Genomic DNA, 20,896 nt, shown 5'->3' with positions numbered 1-20,896 from the left:
GGACCACACCCGCTGAGAGGCATTGCATGATGCCGTGTGCCCTGACCATCTAACATCTGCAGGCTCATTCTGTGGACCTTGGGATGCAGAAGGAAATGGGATGAAGGTGTGTTCTTCCAGAGAGAGGGACCTTCATCTTTAAGTCTCATGTCCAACGTTGGAAGGTTGGGTCCTCTACTGGACAGAAGACTGACTCCCGAAGAACTGGTTGCTGGTATTGATTCCAACACTAATTTTCCATGTGCACTGGGGCTTGAAAATAGCCCTCTTTGGGACTCTATTTCTTCATCCCAAGGAGGAGACCGGGACAGGTCATCTCCAATCCTGCTTGGCTGAGCGTTCCCGCTCCTCATCACTGTGCCATTAGGATAGCCAACAGGATTGACTCCCTTCTTCCTTTTGCGGAGATGGTTTGCAGGGAAGGTAACTAGGTTTATTTCTTCATTTGTTTTAGTTTTTTTAAAATGGAGTCACTGGGGACTGAACCCAGGACCTCATGCACGCTAAGCATGCACTCTACCACTGAGCTATACCCTCCCCTCACCCAGACTGAGTCTCTTCCTACTTCCAAAAGTTTGCTCCTGGATAAACAGGATTTCGCTGGGTGTAATAATAACCACTATTGTAATGGCTTTTGGGCACTGAGCATGTGCTACGTACCTGGCTTTACACTAAGGGCTTTCCATTTCTTCAACAGCTATGGACTAGCGGGGAGGTTCTTAACTTGTTTTGTGCCACTGACCCCTCGGGGGGGGGGGGTCTCCTGAAGCCTCTGGATCCATTCTCAGAATGATACTATTAAAGGCATAAAATAAAATGCATAGGATTGCAAAATAAACCTATTAGCTTGAAATATAGTGATGAAAGTATTTTAGAAGTCCACATTTGTTGATACAGCAGTATATGCGATTTTTAACTCATGCGTTAACTAACAAGGCCAAATGACAGGTTTCAATGCAGTGTTCAGCACAAATAATTCTTGGAGGTATCTGCTACAACCGCAATTTGATGTGACAATATCTGTGCTTCTGTTGGTGACATCGTCACCAATTGAGGGACATTCTACATTTCAATTGGAGGCTAGTGAAAATGAAGATGTTATTTTGTACCATCCAAGTTCCTAAACCCACTGAATGCTATCCGTGGGTCCCCTTGAGGGTCTGTGGGTCTAGGTTAAGTGCTCATTGGGTTCGTGGGACTTAGAGCTACTTCCCTATGTTCTCAGTGCTTCTATTTTCTCACCTTTAAAATAGGGATGATAACAGCATCTTTATCATTGGCGGTTGTGAGAAATAAAATAAGAGATTAAAACCTACTAATGAACTCTTAGTAAACACTTAAAAGTTAGCTCTTGTTACCATAATTATTATTTCAGTGAAACCTTATGATAACCCTATGAAACAGCATTTTATTATATCCCCCACTCCAAGAAGGAACTGAGGCTCGGAGAGATTTGCACAAGGACAGACAGCAAGCGAGTGTCAGAGCTGATTGAAACCCAGATCTCTGCGATGCAAACTCAGGCTCCTGATCACATATCATGTTGTATACTTCTTCTCCTCCTTCTTTCAAGCAATTATACTACGCCCTGGAATGAGGCCAGCCAGACACTGGGGTAGAACCCAGTGATGTCTTCAATGTCTCCCCTCTCCAAGGAGAAAGCAGATGTCAGAGATTTAGGAAACTCTTGTCAGACCTGCCTGGGGACTCTGCATTTAAAGCCATGTTGGAGACAGTTAATAATAATGTCTTCCTGTTCAAAACAGGCTCTTCCCAGCCCTCTGCTTAGAAGATCCCAGTGACTAGGACCTCACTGTCCCACAAATTTTCAGGGTTTTTTTTTTTTTTCTTTAAATCAATCCCATTAGAAATGTACTCATCACCTAAAACTGAAATAATTCAGACGTTCTCAGCCTTGAAAGATCATCATCATCATCATCATGATAATAACCTCAACAACTCCTTCTGTTACCAATTACTGAGATTTTCATGACCTGCCAGGCACTGTTTGAGCATTGCCTCATTTTCTCCTTTCAACAGTGCTCTGAGGATGAGGCATTTTCCCCATTTTTGAGGTGGGGGACACTGAGGCTCAGGGAGGTGAAATGACTCATCCAAGATCTTGCATCTAGTGAGTTGGAATTTAAACCAGATCTGTATGATTCCAAAGCCAACCCTATCACAGTGATCCATTTCATTCTCGTATGACCCATACCTGTGCTTGCTTCCTCTGAGGGAAAGAACTGGGAACTGTCATGCATACCAAAATCATATCCCAGGAGATACAGTTAAATCCAGGGAAATGTATCCTCTGGATCGGAGAGTGTCCACTGGTCAGTGTTCACCCCTACGAGTTGTCACTGACCTGGAAGAACTGAGCTTGGCCTGACGCTGCCTCAGCTGATGTTTCTGTCACTCATGTCCTTCAAGACTGTCCTCCAGCAAAACAGGCTTGATCTTTTGAATGCTTTAGTGTCTGTGAGGTGGAAGGAAAGCAGGCCCAGAAGAGGCCTCTGGGGCAAGGAGACAGAAAACTAGAAATTTTAACTCAAGTGTGCCTTAAGTTTTGTATGACCTTGGAAAAGTCACTTGCCCTCTCCAGGAAGCCGTGCAATCTTCTGGCTAAGAGTAGGACCTCAGGAGTTCAAGGGTCCAAGTCTGAATCCATTGGGGGCATAATAATAGCACCTATCAGAGGGTTGTTAGGAGAATGAAATAAGACAACTTCTACAAAGCTCTGAGCACAGTTCCCAGGCAATACTATCTTTACTATCTTTACTATTTTAAAACCTCATTCAGAAACCATCACACACCCAGGCTCCACAGAAGGGACTAGAAGAAAATCACGCATCTTGGCTTTGGGTAAGACATATCTGAACTCGGTGTGACTCCTTGTCCTCCAGTTCTGTGGCTGTTGGTGATGTCTTGAGCATGTCGAGGAACTGATTTTCCTGCAGACCCAATTAGATGTAGTTTTAAAAAACAGGAAAGAAAGTACTTGCTCCATGAATGTGGTTTTCTTGATAGATTGAACTTTTCAGACCTAGCGGTCTACAGGGGATAAAGACATAATAAATGAAATCCATGGTTGTAATAATGGTTGTGAACTCCTGGCTTTGGATGGCTTATTCATTATTGATTGCAGCATAACTAGGTAATTACTCTAAACCTTAGCTCCTTCAAACAACACACATTTATTGTCAGGGGTCAGGGATATGAGCATCACTTAGCGACATCCGATGAGCCTACAGTGAAGGAGTCAGCCAGGGTTGGAGTCTCATCTGAAGGCTCAAGAGGGGAAAGATCTGCTTGTAAGATCAGTTCTCAAGGACTGTTGGACCGAGGGCCTTGGTTCCTACCTGGCTCGTGGCCAGAGGCCGTCCTAAGTTCCTTGCCATGGGGACCTCTCCAGTGTCTTAGCAAAGGCAGCAGGAGAGTGTCTGCTGGCAAGACAGAACTTGCAAGCTCTTGTCACCTAATAACAGAAGTGAGCACCTCTCCTCATTGCCCTATTCTGCTGGCTAGAAGCAAGTTGTCCAAAGGAAGTGGGTTACGTAAGGCTGTGAAGACCAGAAGATGGGGATGAGGGGGGTCAACTTAGAGGCTGCCTGTCGCAGGTGGTAACTGAGGCCCCTCCAGTACAGAAGTATGAGCTATTAGGTCTTTTGTGAGAAGTGCGTTGCTGAGCAAAATTACGGCCCATGATCACTTTCAGAGAGATAACTCGACTTGGATCGAATCTTAGCTCCACCACTGTCTGTGCCTCAGTTTCTCCATCTTCAGTACTAGAGATAATAATAACCCCGCTCCTCAGGTTGATTGTGTGAGGCCTTCACTATGGAGTGTATGAGAAATAAAACACATGATTGCCCAATAAAGCCCTAATCTAGAGTTATGGCTACTCAAAACTATGCTCCCCACCTTCTGTCCTCTTTCATCTGGATGAGGGTCACGTTTTGGATGAGTTTGGACAGTAAGAGTTTTGGACAATGTGAGTGGAAGTGACGTAAACCACTATCAGACCCAGCTCATAAAACCCTGCAGCATAACCCTCCTACCTCCTTCCCCGTTGGCTGGATGGATGCCAGCACCCAGCACAACCTTGGAAACTGCACATCGAAGATGGCGGAGCTTTGGTCAGCCCACGTCTTCGTGATTTTGTGCAGCAGTAGCCTCCTTTGCCATCATTCCCACCACTAACCGAACTTCATATGAGTGAGAGCTAATCTTACATTGAGTAAGCCCTGAGATTTCAGGGTTCATCTGTTTGAAGAGCTAGAATTTCCTTAAGAAATGCAACAGATGACACATCTTGAACAGTGTCTGGCACATCAGAAACACTTCAGCACCATCATCATCATCTTAATTGACTAAACTTCTACTCAGTGCTAAGAAATGTACATACCTAGTCTTCACTCTTTCCAGCAACTCTGAAAGCGTTAGCAACTCCATTTCGTAGATAAGGAAACCGAGAAGTTAAGCGACTGACTTAAGGTCACAGAGCAAGTGCTGGAGTGGTATTCTAAACCTGGCTTATATTATCCGGTCCTGCCATTTCCAGCACCCTACTTAGCCCTCTTGGCGTTGCTGCTATGATCTAGATCCAGTTATGGAGGTAAAAGCCTTCGAAGGAGAAGAACACCTTCATCGGCAGCTTGGCATCTCACTTACTTTCTTGTCAGATTCCAAATCCCAGCCCGTGCTGTGTTGTACAGTTCAAAGAAATCACTTCACATCAAGAAATGTCATGGTTGCTAGAAATAATTTTGTCACATCCTCTTGAAATTTTCTTCTTTGCCAGTTCAGAGGTTTCAGTTAGATTCAAATCCCATAATGCCTCTTTTTCAAATATTATAAAAGGGCATCTCATTTTTTTTTAAATCTCAGTGTCCAAGTAGAACAGTTCATTGTCTTCATCTTAAAAGGTACAAAATGGGAAAATTCTGAAAAGGCAATTTATGATGCGCAGGTGCCTTATTTCCTGGTAACTGGAAGCCGTTTTTGATGCTGTAATTTTGTTTTTATGTCTCAGTGTCCACGTACCAAAGGCAATTGAGATGAATATACAGGGATTCTGCAGGCTGGGTGTCAGCTGAGTCCTCAGATTCAGGGTACCAAAAGTTAACACCAGGTTGGTCTTAGAGCCTTTATCCCGGGGCTCCTTATTTGCCATGGGTATCTGCCATGGGTATCTCCTTACACTGGGCCAACAAAATTGGGGGTAAAATTTAGTGACACTTCTGTTTGGTTCCTCTCAAAGCACTTTATTTAGTTATTTACTCAACAAATACAGCACCTACTATGGGGCAAGTGTTACACTAGCCCCCGAAGATACAAGGACCTCTCTGCCATTGGCCCCCCCCCCCTTAAAAAACAAAGGAAGATGGAAGATGGGCAAATGGACAAGCAAGTACCATATAGAGAGATGTCATGAGTAGAGGAAAACCTTGATGTCAGCTTAGCCTTGGATTCAAATTTCTGCCCTAGCACTTCTAGCTCTGAGACCTTGGGGCAATTACTGAACTTTCCAGAGCCTAGGTTTTCCCATCTCTAGAATGGACACAGCCATAGCCTACCTTGCAACTGTTTGAGCATCTGAGATAAGGTTTGTGAAACATTCAATCATAGGGGATGTTCAATAAATCGGAGCCATTATGAAGCATTTGCTTATCATTGATTCCTCGTCATTGGAAACCAGCTTGGTTTCTGCCTTTTGTTTAGGTTAGGATCCCCAGGAACAGATCCCAAGACAAGGTTTCATGTGCAAGGTAGAAAGAAACCAGAAGGAAATGCTGGAAGTTAGACACAAGGGGAAGGAACCAAACATGGGTGCCATTTCAAGTCACGTCTCATAGAGGGAAGCTCTGGTGTGTACTACCTCCTCAGATTTTGCACCTGCCAAGCACAGACACTGGGTTTTCATTCTTACAGCTGCTAACCAGAGGGTCTCAGGTGCTAGAAGTTAGAACCAAGGGCGCACAGAATCTGGAAGAGAGGTGCATGGAAACAGGAAAGGGGATATGAGGGCATCTGGGTGAAGCACTGGCTCTGTTGGTCTTACCTCCTTTCTGACTTCTGGAGGACATTAGCCCTGGCCCAACCAGCCCTGATAAGTAAGATGAATTTTCCTTGGTGTATAAGCACCGGAAGTTTGGAGAATTTATCTGTCTAAATCCAGCCAATGGGAGGTGTGTTAAGGGCATAGCTTTGAGGTCAGCCTGATTGAAGACAAAAATCTCAACTGCTGTAGCCTCTCTGACTCCCAAGTTTCTCGTTTATAAACTAAGAATGATGATATACTTTGTGTAGGTTTGTTCTAGGTGGAGATGTCTTTATGTTTGCTGATTTATTTGACAAACGCATATTGAGCATCTGCTATGTGTCAGCGCACGGCTAACAAGCACTGGGACCCTGAAATGAATCAGACATGGGTCCCGCCTTCTGAGGCCTTGTCACTGGGTGGGGGAGGCAGACATAAATCACAGGCCATGTCCTTCCTTGTACACTCTCCCTCTCTCTCTCTGTCCCCCTCTCTTTTATTTTGGTTGCTGTCCCTTCTTCTCTTCCCCCTTCCAGCCCAGCCCCACTTCTTTCTTCCTTCACTTGCTCTCCGTATTTCTGTCTTGCAGCCACCTACCACACAGACCTAGTTCCTCTATCAACTGGACAATATCCAACCTTCTGCCTGTGAAGTTCCTGCCTCCCGCTGTTGTTTTCCGAGGGCCCTTCTGAAGGTTGCAGAATCTGTGAAGTTCTGGGGAATTCAATTCCACCCAGACCCGCACGTGTGCCAGAAGCTGACTTGGAGATAACAGAAAACCAACCAGAACCTCGGTTAAAGCTCAGGCGTGGGCAGGGTTGTGGGGAAGTGACTGTAGTAGGAGTCCCGAGTGGGCATCTCTGGGGACTGGCCAATAGAATGTATGGCTCGTTACTTTGGGGGAAGTGGGGGTTGGAGGGCGGGGGGAGAGTCTGGACAAGAGGGGATTACCTTGCTGTTTTGCAGATGGGCGACCTCCCAAGGGCCCCGGGTTAGGAGTCAGGCAATTCGTGTGGTTTTGACTCCAGCTCTGGAACTAGCGCATGATCTTGGACGCTGTTTTTCTCATCCACCTGATACAGAGGCTGTGATCTTTCAGGATGGCTCAGGTCCTCTTGGGCAGGAATGCTGCTCTCAAAAACCTCTGACTCTTCCCGCACCTTGTGTCTTGGAATGGTACCTATACTAGGTGCTCCTATAATAACAACCAACTTTTTTTTCATCCCAAGATTCTGGGGGATGAGGAGCATTAGGCTTGAGAAACATGTGCATCCAGAGCCCTGGAAACAGACTCTGTTGGGGCTGGAACACAGGTATCATTTTATTGCAAAGTTAAGGGCAGCTGCTCCGGGTGGAGGGGGAAACTCTGGTGGCTTGTCTAAGACAGAACTCAGACTCGTTTATCATAATTCAGTAGCTCTGGGAGCCCTGGAATCAGCATTTTAAGAGACACATCAGGAATTTTTATGTGGGTAGTTGACTGACCACAGCTTGAGAATCACTTCTAGACACCTGGGCTTGGCTCTGCCCCCGATGCCCCAGCGTAGCTGTGGAAGGTCTCTGAGCATCCTTCCCCGTCCACCCAATGGGCTCTTTGCCCCTGCCCTGTATTCTGCAGGGTTTCTGTCAGGAAGAGTTGAAATGGCAGATGGGGACATTCTGAGAATCAAAGGTGATGGATGCCCTTTGCGTGTGAGGTTGCATTCCCCCCAAGGTCCCACTTCTCTACTCTCGGAGACAAAGGGACTTCAGACAGAGAATATCAGCGTGAACGCCTTGGCCCGTCACCGCACCTCCTACATCACACACGTCTCAAGCCCCACTTTGCTTCCTCTCGGTCAGCTGTTTTCACTTTAGCTGTGGCTGTGACAACCAGCTAAGCGGGTGCACCCAGACAGCACCCGGGCCAGGTGAGCTACAGCGCTCTTATTTTCTGTCTCGGCGCCTTCCTGCCTCTATCAGGTAGGGTCATATCAGGAACCAGCCCGATTGTCCTGAAGCATGCGCAGTGCGGCAGGTGAGAGGGGTTAACCCCCCATGGGCCAAGCGCTGACCAGTGGGATGGGAGTTGGTGGTAGAAATTCCCCACTTCCGTCTCTTGGGCAGGCAACTCTGGGTTCCTTCTATCGGCTCCCCCAGAGGTCCTGGTGGGCTGGAGCCCTCCTACCTGCAGTGGTCTTCAGGATGCATAAAGCCCCCTGCAGTTGGCTCTTCCTCCTTTCCTACTTCCTCTTCCCAGTCTCTGCCTCCCTTTTCCTAAGGATCATTTCCCCAAAGAACTACCTTTAAGCTTCTACTTCGAACCCGTGTCTCATGGCAAATCTCATAAAAAAAAGAGATTCTCTAGAGCCATTCTGCCAATTACAACCTTAATCCTGAGCCTCTTATCCAAACCCACCAGACGACCTAGAAGAATGGACAGTTCTAGAAACATAACAGCCTGCCAGAACAGATGAACAGACCAATCACTAGAAGTGAAATAGAACCCGTAACAATAATAATAATTAAAAAAAAAAAAAACTCCGTTCAAACAAAAATCCAGGACTGGACGGCTTCTCTGGGGGAGTTCTACCAAACATACAAAGAAGAACCCACACCAATCCTTCTCAAACACTGACAAAAGACTGAAGAGGAGGGAACACTCCCAAAGTCATTCTATGAAGCCACTGTCACTCTCATACCAAAGCCAGGCAAAGACACTACGGGAAAAAGAATATTGCAAGCCAAACCCACCTGCTCACATCATGCTCCCTCCTACAACATCCTCAGTTATTCCGAAGTCCTATCAGTTCTTGAGCTGGGAGGGAAATACATCCTCTTGGACACTAATTGTCTTTGGACAAGAGTATTATGAAACGCCCCCATTAGGTCAAAAGTTGAGCACGGAAGAAAGGTCTCACTTAATTTCTCCTAACGCCCCCTAAGACTAAGAAGACAAAAATAAGATGCCACTGAGAATTACTTTTCTTTTCTTCACTTTTTTTTTTTTTTTTGGTTTAATCCTCCCACTTCCTGTTTTCTCTCGGGAGATTGAAAAGTGTCTTCTCGTACATTTCTCATTATCAGAACTTAATGAGAATTCTAATTAGGGCTACTGCACACTTCGGTGGTAGTTTTCAAAATGTGGCTCTGGCTTCTTGTTTGTCAGGCTGCCAGTCTTTTGCATCTGTGCCAAAGATGCCCTCCATAATAATAATACGAAAAGCTATCATTTATTGAAAGTCTACTATGTGCCAGGCAATTTGCATGTATTAGCAAGAAATCATATGAGGTGGGAACCATTAGCCCTAAGTTTCAGAGGCTCAGGCTGGTGACGTGGTTGGCCTGGAGCCGGGCAACTAGGGACCGGCAGACCCGGGATGCGAGCTCAAGTCTGCTCTCCGGTCAGGAACTTTTCACGTTCAGGCTTCACAGGGGATCGTGGGGAGAGAGAAGATAAGACAACAGGACAACGTGTCACCACTTCCGGCATGGCCACCAAGTCCGATCAGAATGTTGCTTATGAGCTGTTACGTCTTCAGCCTCAGCTTCGTGGTCCCTCTGGGAGCAATGCTGTAGTTGAGGGAATCCCAGGGGACTCTGAGACACCCAGTCGGAAGCAGAGTAGTAGCGGACCCAAGAACAGACTGATTGCTTATTTATTCTTCTGTTATTTCTGAACTCTTCTACCTACTGAACAGCGGCTGCCAGCAATCACCATGGTGTTTTCCCAGAAAGGGCCCTCCTGGTCTGGCACGCCACCTCACCCAGGACCGAACAGAGTCTCGGGGCAAATCTTCCTGCTGTGGCATCAAACTTCGGCTGTCTCCACGACTTCCCTGTGAGTCCACGGTGGATACACCTTGGGGGCAAAGTGAGAGAACCGGACGTTCGCAAAGGAAGGAACAGCCCCTTCCAGGCTTGTTACGTGCCAGGCGTCTTGCTGAGCAGACGTGCCCAGAGGCAACGCGGGTGTGCGATAGATCGGCAGATTAATACCAGGTAACGGAGGATCAGGTGTAAGCCAGGACTGTCTGCCGCGCAGCAAGAGAGGAGTTGGGTCTGTTCCCTCTCCTTCCAGCGGGAGCCTCTTTCGTTTTGCTTTTTCTCTCCTTTCTCTATCTTCCTACTCTCTCCTCTACTCATCCTCTGAGCTTCTACTTAATAACAGCACATACCTGTACACCTGACTTCACCAGGTCAAGAGAATTATTAGCACCTGGGGTAACTCCTCACCCCCCCCCACTGCCTTCTCACGCTGCCTCCTCCCCTCTTCTGTTCTGGTTCTACCCCTTCTTATGTCTTTCTCTCCCATATTCTTTCATCAACTTAATTTCTTCCTTCCTCCCTCCCTCCCTTCTTCCTTCCCCTTCTTTCCTTCCCCCCTTCCTTCCTCCCTTTTCCCCTTCCATTTACCCATCCATCCATCCTTCCATCCATCTTCCTTCCTTCCTTTCTCTCTCGCTCACTCTCGCTCTCCTCTTTTTCTCTCTAATTTTCTTTCTTTCTAGTCTCCTTTTTCTGTTTCTCCTCTCTGGCTTTCCATCTTTGGGACTCTCTATCTCTGTCTTTTCTGTCTCTCTGTTTCTCTAATTCTCTCCCTTTTTCATCGACATACAAAGCATTAATTCTGTCTCAAGGACAGTCCACATTAAACCATCTTCCATCCCTACATGTCTTGTCCCAAACAAGCACCATTCAAGGTCGGAAGACAGAAGTTAAATCTATGTCTGGATGACTCCAAAGCTTGTGCTGTTAGAAGCTGCCTCAGTTTCCCTCTTCCTCACTTTCCATGTCCAGTCTATTTCCAGTTCTTACCCATGTAATACTCCAAATATCTCTCAAACGTGATATCCACCTCTCCATCCTTCCTATCAATTTGTTCATTCAACATATACTACTTGTGTACCTTCTATATGTCAGTATCAGAGTAGGTCTGGGACAAGTGACAGAAAAGGTAGAATAAGACATGATCTAAGTCTACCATAGAAAAACATGACCACGATCTTTGTTATGTTTTCATAACTTCATGCCTGGGCTAATAAATCAAATTTTTCTCAACCCACTCTCCATACCGCAGCTAAATTACCTACAATTTTGTTTAAACCCTTTGATACAATCTCTTCCCTGTAGAATAAGTATGTGTCATACAACAGTTTCCACAGCCTTTCCTGCCACCTCCCCAGGCTCACCTCATACCATTCTCTACCTTTTCATGTCCTGGCAAAATTAGGCTATTGGAAGTTCCCTCATATATCCACCGTCCTGTTTCCTGCCACCTGGCCTGGTTCTTTCCTCTCCCCAGAATGACTTTCCTTCTCCATCTGGTTAACTGTACCTGTTGTTTAAGATTCAGATCAGAATCTTCCCCACCCTCTCATCCTGGATTGGATGCTCCTCCTCATGGCCTGTAAATATCTATTATTGAAACTGTAAGATTGTTTTATGTTTATCATCTGCTTAGGGATCTTTCTTTCTATTAGACTGGGAGCTCCTTAAAAATGAATTTGTCTCTGAATTCCCACTGCCTGGAACAGGGTATAAAGTAAGGCAGTGGATAAATACTTGAATGGATGGATGCAAATTTTTTACTACACCTTGTTGCCTTTCTGAGTGTTGAATAGTCTAGGACTCACTGAGCACAAGGGACAATTTGTGTTTTGAAAGACCTAGGGACTGAAAACCTTCCTTTGGTAGTAGCAGGGGGGGTGTCTTAGATCCCTCTGAGCACCTGACGTGACACTTTTCCTAGGAAACACACACACAATATATCTGATATAGTTGTAGAGAAATCATGGATTCTTGATGCCCATATGTTGCCCTCTGGATCCCTTGAACCCACCAGTAAGAACTCCAACTCTAGAAATGAAACCAGGATACAAATGATCTGCCAGAGAATCTCTGTCCGTTTAAGCTTTGTAGGAGCAGAGATTGAATTAGAACTTCATGCTTCTGTTTCCCCTGGGACATCACATACTCTCTTGGCTGAAGACTTTGGCCACTGATGTTGGAACCTTCTTTAGACAATGTGTTTTTTCTGTGTTGCTGCTGTTGCGAGGTGCTTCGTTATAACCCTGGAAAGTGTTTCTTGGAGATGTTGCTTATGGTAATTGAATGTAATTAAGTTGGTTGGTCTACGTGGCACCTGGTCTATCTCTTATTAATTACATGGCCAGTTAACTTCCGGGACTCTCTCTCCTCCTCATTAAGACTGGACTAATAATAACAGACCCACAAGGAGTTAAACAGGTCACACTCAAGGGTGGTGACTAGGACAGTATCTGGTATGTGGTGCATGTTCAACAATCATGCCATCATCTTCATCGTCATCACCACCACTATCATGGTTACACCTAGGATTCAGGTCTCCTGATCTGACCAAGCGATGCTTTACCTTTACAACATGATCTTATTTTGATCACTCCTTTTTGGAAAGCAGGAGGGGTGCTGGCAGATATCTTTCCCTCCAGGTGTCATTTCCACCAATTTAAATATTGTACTTCTGAGGAACAACCCGGGTGGGTATCTTTGCAGATGCCACCACCTCTTTGTGAGTGTCCACCTGGAATCAAACATTTCCGCAAAAGCCCTCAACTTGACCTTTAGAGCTGGAATGCTTTCTCTTGCCTTAATGTTTTTGACTCCCTTCTGTGCTACCTGAAGCTGATGAAATCTGAAATCTGCCCATTATGTGCTTTTCATAGGAAAACCCAGTTTAAGCGCTTAATTTTCTTGGTGACTTAAACCTGTGTTTGCCATTTTCTTTGCAAAGAACTCTGAGATTTTGAAAGCAGCCCTCTGCAAATAAAAACATCATGACCAGACTGCTCAGCACACCCTGTGTGCATGGACGGCTTTGCAAATGGAAAAAAAAAATGTGCAGTTTCTTAATTTCAAGTGCCTGGAATTTGACTAGAAAATCTTAGCAACCCTGAGGCCATGTAATTTAGTGCTTCTGACACCATCTGCCGTCCACTTCCCCAACTTTGGTGCTCTTCCCCTACGACCCCATTTGGAGACAGTAAAACTTTGATTACCTACAATAGTCAGAGTAAAGAAGATTCTGAGTAAGTAAATTTTCTGGTTCATTAGGGAGTCATACAGTAGAGAAAGATCATCGGGCTGGCTGTTTTTTAGTACTGTCTCTGCCACATATTAACTGTGTGTCTTCAGTCAAGTCACTTTCCAGGGTCGTTATTACTCTTCAGCCAAGAAATGAGAATGGGAATGGAAATATTTTAAGATTTCTTTGAGGATTAGGAATAAATTTGCAAAGTATATGGCACATAATAGGTTCTCAATCAGAGTCGGTTCCCTTCTCTTCTACTTTTTCACAAGCAGAACCCTATTTCCCAGGCTCTTGAGAAGTCTAGTGGTAAAATGTGACATGCTCTAAGATGGGGAAATTTAGGGTGATTTGGGAGTCCACAGGAGAGGAATCTAACCCAGCCTGGATTTGTTTGTGGATGATAGATGGGATTATAGATGATGATGGTACTGATGGTGGTTATCACCTACAGCAACATGATGGCGGTGATGATAACGCTAGTGATCATGATTGTGATGATGATGACGATGATGCTAGTGATCGTGACTGTGATGGCGACGATGATGCTAGTGATCCTGATTGTGATGGCGACGATGATGCTAGTGATCCTGATTGTGATGGCGACGATGATGCTAGTGATCGTGACTGTGATGATGACAATGCTGCTGCTGCTGCTGCTAGCGCTCACATTTTGAGCTGAGCACTGACAGTAAGTGATGTGACCAAGGCCACACAGCTGATAAGTGTCAGAGTCCAGTTCAAACTGAAGTTCTTCCTAACTCCAGAGCCCAAGACGCTCACCAGATCTCTCCAAGCTCATGGAGATTGAAGATTTACTCTGAAATGAAACAGGAATGAAAACTGGAGCATCCAAATCCTTGCACTGTGATGACATCCACTATATTCTTTCTTTTAATCCAAATGCACTGTTTTCAATATTTTATAGCTTCATACAGGAAGAAGCTGGTGGGTTAATGCCTCTCAAATGCCATGTGCTGAGGCCATGTGACCATGAATACTTCCTGTGAGCTGGTAACCATGGCTTTCATGAGTCTGAGAAGACTTTGGCAAAGAACATTGTGAGATGGGAGTGAGTGAGATTCAAACTCATCTGTGGTTAACTCTCTCAGAATCAGCTCTGAACATCCTCAAGATCAAAGCATCTCTTGCCTTGCCTCTAGGGCCATGGCGGAGGATGACAGGAGATGGGAGTTGGCTGGCAGGTGGAGCCCACAGGGGTGTCACTGTACAGCTTTAATATCAACAACTTGACAGCAGCTTCAAAGGTGGCAGATGGATGACATAGACATTAATTAACTCAGCCATTCCATGTAGAAAGTGGAGCCATCCTCTGCTCACAAAGCAGAGATAAGAGCCTGGCATTCCCTCTGAGGTTGAGAGTGAGAGGAAACCAACATCTCTACCACTTTCAAATGCCCTCAGACAGTCTGGCAAAATAGCATGTTGTCAGTTACCCAGTGAAGGAAACTGGTCCTGATATGCTTAGTGCCATGAGAGAAGGGGGTTGAGACCAGCTATAAATTGATGTGAGGCAGCTTGAGCTCCTACACAGGTGACCATGGCCAAAGTATATTGGTTTTCATGAAACATTCTTAAAAGTCCAAATTCCTGATTCTGGAATCCACAGCCCTCTGGTGAATTTCAGCCTCATTTCTCAGTTTCCTCCTTCCCCAAACACACTAGTCTCTTTTAGCTCTCACTGCACTCTGTCTACTTACCACACTGTTTACCTGATGCCTTATTCACCTACCTGGGAGATCCTTAAAGGTAGAAACTATCTTGTTTACTTTTAAAACTTGGTTCATGGTAGGACCAACAGAGCTTCCCTATTCTGGTTCAGGAAGTAGGTTCTTGAAACATTTTTTTGTGGAAGGAAGGAAGGAAGGAAGAGATTTCAGCCATTCTGCCTATGTAATGGGACACTCCAGCATGAAGCATGGTGATTGGGGTGGATTTCATTCACTATGACGCCCAACTGAGAGATATAAAGGCAGTCTTTGCTCATTCAGCCTTGAGTTTCAGAAGGGGACGTCAACTGTTTCTCTGTTCTGTTCCTGGTAAATCACTCTCCCTAGGTGCACCCACACCTTTCACTCATGCATAGCCAGGGGGATCTCTTTAGTCCAAACCTCAATCCAAGTACCAAAATCCTCTGTTTACCCACCTTAAATGACTGACCTCTCCCTGCATTCAGAGTATGTCTCATATCTTAAGCCCCACTTCCAGGGTCTTCACTCTGCTCCCCTCATCTCAATCCAACGATATCCTACCCTTTCTCATGAATGTCTCTCTTAGCTATTTCTTCTAGTGAGGGGAGTTGTTATAAACAAAGGCAGCACCTAACTTGGCAAGTCCATGGCCATGGAGTTTGTGACTAGCCTTTAGGAATCCATAATTCCTTCGAAATTGTATATAAAATCTTGTGTGGGACTGTGCCAGTATCAGTTTCTTAGTTCTGAGAAAGGACTATAGTTATGTAAGATGCCACTGTTAGGAGAAGCTGGGGGAAGGGTGCATGGGACTTGCCTCCGGTATTTTAAAAATTTCTTGTGAGTCTAGAAATAAGTTGAAATAAAAAGTCCTTAAAAATCTGGTAAAGCAACCAAATACGTAAAATTGAAAAAAAAAAATCTTGTGCACGTACCTATTTAATTTTCAAGGAAAAGATTCATATCTTTCATCCATTTCTTTTTTTTTTTAATCCATTTCTTAAAGTGAAATTTGATCCACAAAATTCTGTTAACACTGACATAGCTACTTCCACAATTCTGAGCCTTAGTGCCTTTGTCCCCCACCATAGTATGTCCTCCCTGTGTGTTGTCATTCACCATCACCTAGGTCTACGTCCGCAACTAAAGGGGGTGGGAGGAAGAGAGGAATTGCTTTAAACCTTGAGAATGGAGACAACCAGGAGCAGGGTTCTCCCTGGTTGTCTGACCTCAGGATGGAGCAACTAAAATACAGGAAAATCTTTTGTACTACAAAGATTACCTCCATCCTAGTAGTTCTCCCCTACATCACTATGCTAAACGGGATGTCTCTCTTGTTGCTAGCCTTGAGTTATGTTTCAGAAGCCCCTCCCTTTAATATCTTAGGTTTGACTTGATAGTGAGCCTTGGTTTAGGAGTCATAATAGAAGTTGAATGAAAAGAGTATATATTTCTGGTACTGACCTTTCCAGGGAAGCAAACCATGGTGTTCAATAGCAGAGCTATCCAGAGTCATCAAATCTTTTCTTCCAGTTAGAAACGTGGCCACCGTATCTTCCACCCCATGAAACAGGCAGCGTGGCCGCTGTGCTGGGTTCAGAAATTGGCGGGACCTGGAGACAGAAGAACTGGGTTTGAGTGTTGGTTCCACTGGTTATCTGCTCTGAGACTTTGGATAGGCCACATCATCTTTCCAGGCCTTGATTTTCTCTCTTCTGGCTGAGAAAGGTAACATTATTCTCATGGTAGAGTCATGAGAATGGCACAGAACAGGCCTGTGAAAGGACTTTGAAAACTCCAAAGTGATATACAAAACTTAGAGATTGTTATCGCTGAGGGAAAAGATGGGGCTAGCAATGACCTGGATATAGGATCTGGATACAGACCAAACCTTGTGCTGTATTTGCTGCAAATGTTACCTAAATGAGAAACACTGACTGCCACAACTGCAGACCCAAGGCAGAGGTCAGATACATCTCTGGCATAGGAGGTTTTAATGTATTCCCACCTGGAGGAAAGGGAGTGGGCACATTGAGTTCCTGAGACCCAGGGGAATTCTATCCTATGCTATTCCATCCTATCCTATCCATCAATTCATTCAACAAATATTCATTGAGCGTATACATATGTGATATATGCTGAGGCTATGGAAACTAGAGTTACCTATGCCTTCTCTCCAAGAGTGCAGAGTTTAGTACAGGAGACAGAAATTACTCCTTTCTAGGCAAAAGTTAATCAAACAAAAGCAAGCCGCTTTAGAGGATTTTAATTTTAAAAAGAATAATTGCCAACATCCAGAGTGTTTTGGCCACCCATTCATATTGCAATCAATCTTCTAAACTTGAATTCATCTCCATCTGCAGGCTTGGGCGGTGAGAATTTCTGTTCTTAAGATACGGGATCAGAAAAGAAAGATTCAATTCTGCTCACCAGACATCAGACAAGAAAGTAGGTGCATATTTTGGTTTGTTTTGGTTTTGCATTGTCATGTCCAATGGATGTTTTTTACGATATGTTAATTTTATAGCAAAGCAATTTCATGCACAGAGTTAAAAATATCAATCAGTTTTATAAGGAAAATCAGAGGTCATCTTTCTCCAGGTGTCCGATTCTCCTCTGCTGGGTACCTTCCCAAAGGCAAGGATTTATAATGGTTAGCTCTATGTTTCTAAATATGCTTGTATTGCTATTTCTTGACTAATTTTCCCCAGGCATTATTTATTGATTTCTCTCTTTGGGAAGATAAGGATTTAGTTCTCTTATATGTGGGGGAGTTATTTTCTTTATCTTGGACTAAAACAAGGATTCTGTGATTCTCAGAGCCTGCAGTGCCTCTTGGAATCCCACACAGGCTGTTCCTACCTTGAGGCTTGTCCAGGCTGGAGAGAGAGAGAGCTTTGATGGGGGCAGTGTTGCCAGATTCAAACATATAAGCAGTCTTCCCACGGGCACTGGTTGTGGCTGTTTCCCAGTTGGAATTACTCAGGGAGGTCTAGGCGTCCTGGAATATAGGCCAGCATTGCAAATGCTTTTACAACAAAACTTTCAAGATGGAAAACTGGTTGGAAGTCCAAGGATAGCTCTGGGGACCCTCCTGGAGGGGGCACTGAGTAGATGGTGATGTGTGGAGCAGAGAGGAGAAAGGACATCTCATAGGCCCTTGTACAGCTCGGAGAAGAGAGGATGAAAAACAGTCACTCTCAGGAATAAGACCTTAATAAATGGTAACAAGCCATGGGGAAGCTGAGGAATTATTCAGTGAACACTGCTGGGAGAAACGTTGGTTAGCAACTTGGCAAAAACTCAGGTTGATCCCTCACATCAGATTTAGCACTGAAAAAAGGAAAAAAAAAAAAAAAAACACCTTCCAGATAGAGTAAAAGCGTTAACATTTTTAGTTAAAAATAAGCACCAGAACAAAATAAAATTGAACATTTATTGAGTTGCCGAAACAGAGAGATATGGGTAGATAAAAATCACAAAATCAAAGATTGATGTATTTCATTATCTATTTTTAAAGTCTTTGGCTTAAAATTGTCAAAAGGAAGCAAAATGGGACAATATTCTAAGCAAAGATGACAAACCAAGGCTTGATATTCTTCACATGAAAGGGCGTATTAAATTATTATGAAAATCACTAAGATCCTGGAAGCTAAAATAGACAGGAAAATAAAAAATCACAAAGAGGAAACAAAACGGCTTGGAAAAACATACGGGAAAATGTTCAACCTTGCTAGTAATCAAAGAAATGCAAATTGACATGGAGATACTATTTTCAGCTAGCAAATGTGTAACCTTTCCAAAAAAAGCAGAATACCCGAACTGATGGGGGTGTGGTAATAAAGCTGATACTCTCGTGCGTTGCTGGAGGCAAAGCGATTTCCTTCGGCCCTTTTGGAAGGCAATTTGGCAATGGGTGTCAAAAGCTCCTTAATTTAACAGTTCTACCCTCAAGGCGGCAATCCTAAAGGCAGCCAAGGGGTTTTATATCAAAAAATACTTCATTGCAGTGTTGTTTACAATGGTGAAAAGGAGAATGCAACCTAAATGTATAACAAGAGGGGGGATCATTATGTAAGTGATGAAATCCATTTGCTGGATTATTCTAAGGAATTAGTAGTGGGTCTGACCAAGCTGGATCTGTTCCTTGCTTATCTTCCCTGTGTCCCAGGGAATTCTGCTTCCATGTCTGATTGTGCTTCCTTGTCTGTAAAATTGAACTAAGGGGACCCTGCTGGGTGATCGTGAGAATTTTGACTTGGTATTGGGTACACTGACCAGGGATACTTTTCTTGTTTCTCAGTCTTTCTTGACTTGGCACCTGGCAATGTTCTTCCAAATGTTGGGAGAAATACTCCTGTGATTCAAAGGCTCCTTGTGTCCAAAGGATTTCACTAGGAAAGCATTAGCAGAGAGCGAAAGGCTTATAATACTTGGGGGTCAGAGGGGATACAGCTGCTACATAAATCTAGGGGGGAGGTCTTCAAGGACCCCACATACCCGCCTCTTGCTTCTCTCCTAAGACTCTCCCCGTTCAATTGGGATTGAATAGACGTTTTTGTGCTAGACACTGAGGCTAAGGGTAGGGGTTGGGGAGATGTTTTGAATGTGGAGACGAATAAGCCGTTCCTTACGTTCAATGAAAAATTTTCTCTCTAAAATATTCATGACTTGCATGATGCTTATGAGCACATAATACTCTCCTTGTTCAGGAGAAAGTGAAGGAACCTCTCTCTGTAGTGTTTATGGTCTCGTTTTCATCTTTAATGTCAGCATGTTTTCCTTTCTCCTATGGTGGGCACAATTCCTTATGATATTTCCTTTCAAATGAGCTAAAATGTCTTTATATCAATCGGGAATCGTTTAATAAAAAACTTAACTTGCAGCCAGAATAAATCACAATTCTTAGAGAAAACCGCCATCACTAGCTTTGTGACCCATTCAGCAGGTATTTGCTGGATACCAACTTCATGCCCCCCACCACACCCCGGACACGTAATACCAGTTATACCTGGATACCTCCCATCAGCTCTAGGTAGGGCGATTATGTGTCTGTAATGGACAGATGTGGAAGTTAACTCATGGTCTTGGTCCTCAGCAAGCAAGCAGTGGGTGGCGGAAACACCCAGGTCAAGAAATAACCATGACATGGAGCCAGGAGAGACTCACAATGACACAGCAAGGTGCAGTGGCGGCAGAGGAAAAGAGAGGGAAGTGTTCGGCCAAAGTATCAAGAAAGGTCTCAGGAGGTGGTGAATTTGAGCTGATCCTTGAGGGGAATAAGCTTGTGAATGTTTGAAAGGAAAGCAGGGAGAGGTGCTGCAACACACCTGCATCTTTCTCGGGTGTGAAAGTAGGGCTTTGAGGGCAGAGAGCCCTGGATTAAATCCCAGCTCAGTCAGTTACCAGCCGTGCCTGCTGCAAATGCTAACCAATCTCTCTAAGCCTCACTCTTCTCATACGTAAAATGGGAAGAGCAATACGCCGTATGGGGCATATACAGCAGTGACTCTTTCTCCAGTACCCAGGAGCGCTCAGACGCCTGGTGATGATAAATAGAAAGTACTTTTCATAAGATGAAGATCTGTTTGCTCCTCCGGCTTCCTTGCCTACCCCTCTCTGCTTGCTCTCTTACTGGTAAGACTACCGACTAGACTCTTCTGCTACTGATTCACTGGGCGATCTTGGAAAAGTCACTTCCTGTCTCTGTGCTTCAGCTTCCTCATCTATAACATGAGGGAGGTAGGCACAATGGCCTCTTTCAGTTATAATGTGCGTGATCTAGGCAGAGAAAACAGTCTATGCAAAGGTCCTGGGGGTAATATATTTGAGGCAGAATGAATGAAGAGAAAGAATAAGGAGGCAATGACTGAACTAAATCCGCAGAGGTAGGTGGAAATCTGTGACTCAAAGAGGTGACAGAAGTTGCCCAAGGCCACATACCTTGTAAAAATAGCGGATCTGGGATTTGACGCTAGGTCCAAGCTACCAAAATCCATGCCCCTGCAATCATTATAGACCAATGAGATTTGACCTCTAGAATGCTCCCCTCACCCCACCTCAGTAGTAAGGCTGACATTTGCCAAAAGTTAGTTATAG

General features: G+C 44.6%; 1 long non-coding RNA gene across 1 annotated transcript; it reads right to left on the bottom strand.

Moving 5' to 3' along the window:
* Window positions 1–13,008: 13,008 nt before the first annotated feature.
* LOC116657422 lies at window positions 13,009–20,102 on the bottom strand. The gene is made up of 3 exons (XR_004312502.1): window positions 19,940–20,102; window positions 16,772–16,775; window positions 13,009–13,019 (listed from the first exon to the last, which is right to left on the bottom strand). It is a non-coding gene; the product is annotated as an uncharacterized LOC116657422 (long non-coding RNA).
* Window positions 20,103–20,896: the final 794 nt, after the last annotated feature.

This window comes from Camelus ferus, chromosome 18 (assembly GCF_009834535.1).
Source record: "Camelus ferus isolate YT-003-E chromosome 18, BCGSAC_Cfer_1.0, whole genome shotgun sequence".
NCBI classification, from domain to species: domain Eukaryota; kingdom Metazoa; phylum Chordata; class Mammalia; order Artiodactyla; family Camelidae; genus Camelus; species Camelus ferus.
This window is presented reverse-complemented; position numbering and strand designations above follow the sequence as displayed.